This window comes from Haliotis rubra, unplaced genomic scaffold (genome assembly GCF_003918875.1).
Source record: "Haliotis rubra isolate DU_JTF1 unplaced genomic scaffold, ASM391887v1 Scf883, whole genome shotgun sequence".
In the NCBI taxonomy this organism is placed as follows: domain Eukaryota; kingdom Metazoa; phylum Mollusca; class Gastropoda; order Lepetellida; family Haliotidae; genus Haliotis; species Haliotis rubra.
Genome location: NW_025767616.1, coordinates 222,504 through 231,836, shown reverse-complemented (window position 1 = coordinate 231,836; position 9,333 = coordinate 222,504).

Here is a 9,333-nt window from a genome sequence, read left to right as displayed (position 1 = left end):
AAAACCTTGGCCAGGAATCTTTAATGAAAGAAGATATCTCTTCGTCGGATGAAGAGGACATGTGACGACGTTTGCTCGTTTTAGAAGAACCAGTGGATTGAGTGGAGTTAGCCATGGTGTAATAATATAATTCAGCAGCCCTGCCCCCCACCCGCCATCGAGTGTCAACAAGGACGGTATTGGAGTGGATACCAGACAACAATACCAGGGTTACAGGGATGCCATACTCCAGAAAATACAGACTTGAAAAGCCATGATATCTTAAAGAATAAGTGCCAGGCTGGTTCGGCCCATGACGCTGTTCTAAAGAACACGGAATTCAGAGGTCTATATAACCAGATTGGCCCATGAGCCACCGCCTTCTGGCATGGGACTCTATGCAAATTAGATACATTCATAATTTATACACTGAAAGTGTAAATGACCAAATACCCAATACTAAAAATGTGCAAAAAATAGTAATCATGCACAGGGCTTGGCGTGACCAGCCGATTGATTGAACCGGGCCAGTTCAACCACCCGTCTAGGTGAAGTAAGGGGCGAAGTGGTGTGTTGGGCAAAGGAACACTGTTCCTGGAACCAGTGCCCTCAACCACCAGCCTCCCTTCCTCCACCGACACAGGGGCGCAACCCACGGCAAACGGGTTGTTGGACCAAATATGCCCCCGGGTCCACAACAGGGGTGAAGGGCGCTTAGCGTGACCCAGCACCCACCACGAGGAGGTGGCCCTTCATGGGTGCCTGATCTGTAATAAATACTTGCGGTATATACGGTGTAATCCTGTCCTGTTCTATGATAAATACTTGCTGTGTATACGGTATAATCTTGTCCTGTTCTACAATAAATACTTGCGGTATATACGGTATAATCATTGCCTGATCTGCAATAAATACTTGCGGTGTATACGGTATAATCCTGTCCTGTTCTATGATAAATACTTGCGGTATAAACGGTATAATCTTGGCCTGTTCTATAATAAATACTTGCGGTATATACGGTATAATCCTTGGCTGATCTGCAATAAATACGGTATAATCATTGCCTGATCTGCAATAAATACTTGCGGTATATACGGTATAATCTTGTCCTGTTCTACAATAAATACTTGCGGTATATACGGTGTAATCCTGTCCTGGGAGCACCTTTAGAATACAGCACCACAATTTCTCGTGAGGACGATCTCTGCCGTAGGTCACGTGTCATTAAAACAAGCAACCAGTTTGTGAGAACCCGTCGGACGCGAACCCGCAACCTTCGGATTGTTAGCTCGACAGCTAACCGACTGAGCTACGTCCACACTGTTGCACAATGTGCAAATTTATCGAGTCATTTCTGTGACGTCACTGAAATGAACGGAAATAGTTGAATAGGTCACGGACAATTACGAAGGTTACGGGTAGACTTGGAGTCTCGTGATTTTAATCTACGGACAATTACCGAATGGACCCGATGCCATTTTGCACACTCGTCCCATTCCGTAATCTACAAATTAATGTGTGGCGTGGAGTGAGCCGATATGCCTTAAAATGAAAAGGGTTGTTGACGTCAGGCGCCAGACGTAGATTTCACGGTGCATGCATGAATGACGCGCTTTTATATAAATTGGTGATTTTGTGACAGAAAAGTGATGTAGGGAACACTGTAAGGATAATGCTAATCGCACTAAGGAACGAGGGAGACATGAGCATGTGTAGTGACGGCACGAGGGTGAGTTAGCCTTCGAATCATTACTGAACAAAATTCATGTTGCGTGTGAAAGAGGCTTGAGTGCAAATTCCAAGCCAATTTCCATTAGCCCAAAATTTCTACATTAAACCATATCATAGCGTACTTTCGACGATTTTGGTTTCCCGTTTTTGTGTGAAAAAAAAGGTGTTAAAATGCAAACACGGAAAACAACAAATGGTACTCACACCGGACATGTACCTACTATATTGGATTAGATCCCTAACCCTAAACCCTCAGCCCTAAGCCTAACCCTAACCCCTTGAATTAATTTTAATAAATGCATTGACCGAACAGGCACAAACACGACTGACCTGTCCAGTGTAATGCATTATTACCGCTTCGAAAAAAAAAATACTGATAAAAAACTTTGGGACAGTGAAGCCTGCAGTATAAACAACGGGATAGCGAAGCCTGCTGTATAAACAAAAGGGTAGTGAAGCCAGCAGTATAAACAAAGGATAGCGAAGCCTGCAGCATAAACGAAGGGATAGTGAAGCCTGCAGTATAAACAAAGGGATAGGGAAGCCTGCAGTATAAACAAAAGGGTAGTGAAGCCAGCAGTATAAACAAAGGATAGCGAAGCCTGCAGCATAAACGAAGGGATAGTGAAGCCTGTAGTATAAACAAAGGATAGCGAAGCCTGCAGTATAAACAAAGGGGTAGTGAAGCATGCAGTATAAACAAAGGGATAGTGAAGCCTGCAGTATAAACAAAGGATAGCAAAGCCGGCAGTATAAAAAAGGCATAGTGAAGCCTGCAATATAAAGAAAGGAAAGTTAAGCCTGTAGTATAAACAAAGGGATAGTGAAGCTTGCAGTATAAACAAAGGGATAGTGAAGCCTGCAGTATAAACAAAGGGATAGCGAAGCATGCAGTATAAAAAAGGCATAGTGAAGCCTGCAATATAAAAAAAGGATAGTGAAGCCTGCAGTATAAACAAAGGGATAGTGAAGCCTGCAGTATAAACAAAGGGATAGTGGAGCCTGCAGTATAAACAAAGGGATAGTGAAGCCTGCAGTATAAACAAAGGGATAGTGAAGCCTGCAGTATAAACAAAGGGATAGTGGAGCCTGCAGTATAATCAAAGGGATAGTGAAGCCTGCAGTATAAACAAAGGGATAGTGAAGCCTGCAGTATAAACAAAGGGATAGTGGAGCCTGCAGTATAAACAAAGGGAAAGTGAAGCCTGCAGTATAAACAACGGGGTAGTGAAGCCTGCTGTATAAACAAAGAGATGATGAAACGTGCACTATAAACACAGGCATAGTGAAACCTGTCCTATAAACAAAGGGATAGTGAAGCCTGCAGTATAAACAAATGGATGGTGAAGCCTGCAGTATAAACAAAGGATAGTGAAGCCTGCACTATAAACAAACGGGTAGTGAAGCCTGAAGTATAAACAAAGGATAGTGAAGCCTGTAGTACAAAGGGATAGTGAAGCCTGCAGTATAATCAAAGGGATAGTGAAGCCTGCAGTATAAACAAAGGATAGCAAAGCCGGCAGTATAAAAAAGGCATAGTGAAGCCTGCAATATAAAGAAAGGAAAGTTAAGCCTGTAGTATAAACAAAGGGATAGTGAAGCCTGCAGTATAAACAAAGGGATAGTGAAGCCTGCAGTATAAACAAAGGGATAGCGAAGCATGCAGTATAAAAAAGGCATAGTGAAGCCTGCAATATAAAAAAAGGATAGTGAAGCCTGCAGTATAAACAAAGGGATAGTGAAGCTTGCAGTATAAACAAAGGGATAGTGGAGCCTGCAGTATAAACAAAGGGAAAGTGAAGCCTGCAGTATAAACAACGGGGTAGTGAAGCCTGCTGTATAAACAAAGAGATGATGAAACGTGCACTATAAACACAGGCATAGTGAAACCTGTCCTATAAACAAAGGGATAGTGAAGCCTGCAGTATAAACAAATGGATGGTGAAGCCTGCAGTATAAACAAAGGATAGTGAAGCCTGCACTATAAACAAACGGGTAGTGAAGCCTGAAGTATAAACAAAGGATAGTGAAGCCTGTAGTACAAAGGGATAGTGAAGCCTGCAGTATAATCAAAGGGATAGTGAAGCCTGCAGTATAAACAAAGGATAGCAAAGCCGGCAGTATAAAAAAGGCATAGTGAAGCCTGCAATATAAAGAAAGGAAAGTTAAGCCTGTAGTATAAACAAAGGGATAGTGAAGCCTACAGTATAAACAAAGGGATAGTGAAGCCTGCAGTATAAACAAAGGGATAGCGAAGCATGCAGTATAAAAAAGGCATAGTGAAGCCTGCAATATAAAAAAAGGATAGTGAAGCCTGCAGTATAAACAAAGGGATAGTGAAGCCTGCAGTATAAACAAAGGGATAGTGGAGCCTGCAGTATAAACAAAGGGAAAGTGAAGCCTGCAGTATAAACAACGGGGTAGTGAAGCCTGCTGTATAAACAAAGAGATGATGAAACGTGCACTATAAACACAGGCATAGTGAAGCCTGTCCTATAAACAAAGGGGTAGTGAAGCCTGCAGTATAAACAAATGGATGGTGAAGCCTGCAGTATAAACAAAGGATAGTGAAGCCTGCACTATAAACAAACGGGTAGTGAAGCCTGAAGTATAAACAAAGGATAGTGAAGCCTGTAGTACAAAGGGATAGTGAAGCCTGCAGTATAATCAAAGGGATAGTGAAGCCTGCAGTATAAACAAAGGGATAGTGAAGCCTGCAGTATAAACAAAGGGATAGTGGAGCCTGCAGTATAAACAAAGGGAAAGTGAAGCCTGCAGTATAAACAACGGGGTAGTGAAGCCTGCTGTATAAACAAAGAGATGATGAAACGTGCACTATAAACACAGGAATAGTGAAGCCTGTCCTATAAACAAAGGGATAGTGAAGCCTGCAGTATAAACAAATGGATGGTGAAGCCTGCAGTATAAACAAAGGATAGTGAAGCCTGCACTATAAACAAACGGGTAGTGAAGCCTGAAGTATAAACAAAGGATAGTGAAGCCTGTAGTACAAAGGGATAGTGAAGCCTGCAGTATAATCAAAGGGATAGTGAAGCCTGCAGTATAATCAAAGGGATAGTGAAGCCTGCTGTATAAACAAAGGGATGATGAAACGTGCACTATAAACACAGGCATAGTGAAGCCTGCACTATAAACAAAGGGGATAGTGAAGCCTGTCCTATAAACAAAGGGATAGTGAAGCCTGTCCTATAAACAAAGGGATAGTGATGCCTGCAGCATAAACAAAGGGATAGTGAAGCCTGCAGTATAAACAAAGGGATAGTGAAGCCTGTAGTATAAACAAAGGGATAGTGAAGCCTACACTATAAACAAAGGGATAGTGAAGCCTGTCCTATAAACAAAGGGATAGTGAAGCCTGTACTATAAACAAACGGATAGTGAAGCCTGCACTAAAAACAAAGGGATAGTGAAGCCTGCACTATAAACAAAGGGATAGTGAAGCCTGCAGTATAAACAAACGGATGGTGAAGCCTGCACTATAAACAAAGGGGATAGTGAAGCCTGTCCTATAAACAAAGGGATAGTGAAGCCTGTCCTATAAACAAAGGGATAGTGATGCCTGCAGCATAAACAAAGGGATAGTGAAGCCTGCAGTATAAACAAAGGGATAGTGAAGCCTGTAGTATAAACAAAGGGATAGTGAAGCCTGCACTATAAACAAAGGGATAGTGAAGCCTGTCCTATAAACAAAGGGATAGTGAAGCCTGTACTATAAACAAACGGATAGTGAAGCCTGCACTAAAAACAAAGGGATAGTGAAGCCTGCACTATAAACAAAGGGATAGTGAAGCCTGCAGTATAAACAAACGGATAGTGAAGCCTGCACTATAAACAAAGGAATAATGATGCCTGCAGTATAAACAAACGATAACGAAGCCTGTACTATACACAAAGGATAGTGAAGCCTGTCCTATAAAGAAAGGGATAGTGAAGCCTGTCCTATAAACAACGGGATAGTGAAGCCTGTCCTATAAACAACGGGATAGTGAAGCCTGTCCTATTAACAAAGGAATAATAAAGCCTGCAGTATAAACAAAGTATATTGAAGCCTGCACTATAAACAACTGATAACGAAGCCTGCACTATAAACAAAGGGATAGTGAATCCTGGAGTATAAACAAAGGGATTATGACTGATGGGGATCTTTGATTAGTTGAAAGTATGTCACGAAAGAGCCCACATTCATACATGTTACGCGTTGTTTAAGCTAAACCCGCTTCGTGAACGCGGTGCCAGGAATCATGGCGGAATATACCAGACAAGGATCTTTGCACATGAAATGTTGGCAGTCGAATACAGTCCTTCAGTGTTACGACCCAACATTCCCATAACAACGGTGCTCTACCGAGTGTGATATTGACACTGGTATGAATTAAGTGCTCTTGTGTCAGCAACGAAAATGTTTATGGTCCTAGAACAGTTCAGTTAGGGACAGAAGTTATTATGGACCGCCATGTCAAGTATTTTATTCAGTATGTAGGCCACGGGTCCATATATACTGCGTACATATTTTACATAATTTTGCAATTCTCCGTTGTATGTGTTAACGAATTTGTGAACTAATTAATGGTTCTCTTTCCGCATATATCCGTACGATAACTACACACATTTCATCTATCATTTGAACATAGAAATGAAGCTCTTATGACGGCAGTATGTGAATAATCGAGTCTGGACCCTACAATCCAGTGATCAACACCATGAGCATTGTTCTACGTTAATAGGATACGATGACATATGTCAACCAAGTCAGCGAGCCTGACCACCCGATCCCGTTAGTCGCCTCTTACAACAAGCATGGGTTACTGAGGACCAATTCTAGCCCGGATCTTCGTGTCTTCCGCCGTCAGCCTGCTTCATGGGGAGACGCTCCATACACTACACCACAGACAAAGGCGATACAAGAATGTGGTTATTGAGAGACCATTTTATTTTTCATTTTGTCATATGTCATTCAGATTGAACTGCCGCAATCAAGATTTTTACCTCCCAGGTAGAAGTCGGCATTACAACCGCAACAGTAGTTAGACCTGAAAAACAGAAAGAGAATCCAACATTAAATGAAACCTCATTCTCAATATTATCGAGAATAATTGTGATTTTACGCCGTGCATATAACCAAGGTCACTTCGGGTATTGGGTTGGTAAGATGAAATCATTTAAGGCCAGTAAGATGGTGTCTGATATTCGATGTCAAAGTCAGTGACGTATTAGGGAGCTGAAAGCAGATATAGAAGGGAAGCTATCGATTTGGAAGACTTGAAAACAGGAAGAGATTTGATCTAAAGAAATGTTATTCATTATGCGTAATGAAAAGGATTGGCAAAGGCTTATCTTAATGCCGCTCCAATACAACAGCATTGAATATGTACACATGTATGACATTTCAACAGTAAATAATTAAGTGACATTGAATTTGATCAATGAAATATATTCATTTACAGTAGGTTTACAGTTACGTATTACATTGTGTTTCAGTACGTTACTTCTTAAAACTTCAAGATCTCAAATAGGAAGAAATTTAAACATTAAATGAAATCTCATTGTCAATAGTATTGAGAATGTACATGATTTTATGCCGTATCTATATGTATTCAAGTGTCACGTTGGGAGTTGAGCAGGAAAGATGAAAGTGTATACCGTTATACTACGTATTAAATTAGATACTGAAAGGTTAAACACCAGTTTTCTAACATATGTACGTACACAGATACACAGTGCACATTTACACCACCCTCGCTCAACCTGCCTCCTTGTACAGGGACCTACTGTACACTTACACCAAACTCGCTAAACCTGCCTCTTTGGACAGGTACACACAGTTCACTTACACCAAACTCGCTCAACCTGCCTCCTTGTGCAGGTACACACTGCACACTTACACCAAACTAGCTCAACCTGCCTCCTTGTACAGGTACACACAGCACACTTACACTGAACTCGCTCAACCTGCCTCTTTGGACATTTCCATCTTGGCCATTGCAGGCATTCACCGTCTACCCCAGTGTCCACTACCGAATCAATAACAGCAACAATCTCACACCCTGTTTCACATTGTATTATACTGACTCACAGCCACACAACATATAGATATCACAATACTGAATGTTGTCATGTTACTGATTTAATGCTTATATATGTATGGTTTAAACATATTTATTTCCCAAAGGGGAACCGGATTGGTAAACAAGCAGTATGTTGCTTATCTGAATACCGCTCCAGATAAATTATACACATAACGATCGTGGGGAGAAAAGCATGATTTTAACAAACAATAAACAATAGCTTTCTGGAAATATAACACAATCTCCAAACTGTGTTATACGGAATACCTCCGGCAAACAACAACGTCAATAAGAACATAATAGAGTCCCTGCATCAATACATCTTTAAGTCTAAACGATTTGACAAATTATACTAACAATTATATGCAATCAATTAATGAAGTGTAGCTGCAAGCTCAATGTTTATAAGCACCTACAACGCACATATATGATTGAATTTGTCGGGTTTTGTATCCAGTTCTTGTGTATTTTGTTTAAATGATATATGTACTGGTGAGGTATTGATATAAGCAGAGTTCTGCTTGTTTACCAAACCAGATTCTCTAGGAATAAAAATATGTTTAAACCGGAAATGTAACAATCATATAGCCGCTTATAACATTAGAACCATTAGTGCATATATGTATATTTAGCTAATTGATACCGACCATTCGACTGACTTGGAATCAGGGCTGGAAACAAAGAATGGATACACTTGTATAAAAGACAGAATTCCAGTATGGAGTTATGTCATGAGCTTCAGTTACAGCCAGTTCTAAACCCCAATATTTCAAGGAAACGTTAACAGCTCTGGTTGCTGCTTTGCTGCTGGCACTATTGACAGACAGGCGGACTGTGGGTTCAACCAGGTCACATATATAATAAGGTTAGGACTTTAACCAGTGGCATGAAAAGTACAGCATGCAGAAACAGTCGTGCCTTCACTAAGAGAGTAAAGTTATAATCCTTGATCAGTGAAACCATCTTGTGCACGTTAAACGAAGCGATCGTAAAGTTAAGGTGGTCGTAACTCTACCTCTTTAACATACACCCACGACTGTCGCAGAGATTGAGTGAGTGAGTTGTGTTTTAAGCCGCTTTTAGCAATATTCCAGAAATATCACGACGGGGACACCAGAAATTGGGCATCACACATTGTACCCACGCTTTAACTACACATTGTACCCTAAATGGGTAGAGCTTCCGTTCGGGGGGAATATCAGAAGGACAGCGGTACAATCATCTCCAATGTTGTAGAAGGCACTCCACTTACTTAGGAAAACAATAACCCACTGAGATATTGCATTCATGTCGGCATCAATATTTTCGGCCCCTGTCAGATCTGAACTTGAACATGCGAGGTCTGCGTCTGTGTCAGACTAAAGGTCAGACTCTACAAGCTATTTAGCAACACGGGGGGCGTAATAGTCATAGGCCTGCTCCAAACAACGGAATATATATCTTGTGAGAAGGACTTCTCAGATGGGGAAAAGTACAGCAATGCAACATCACATTTACTTCTGAGTTTATCATCGTCAGTTTAAACAAGACAATCAAG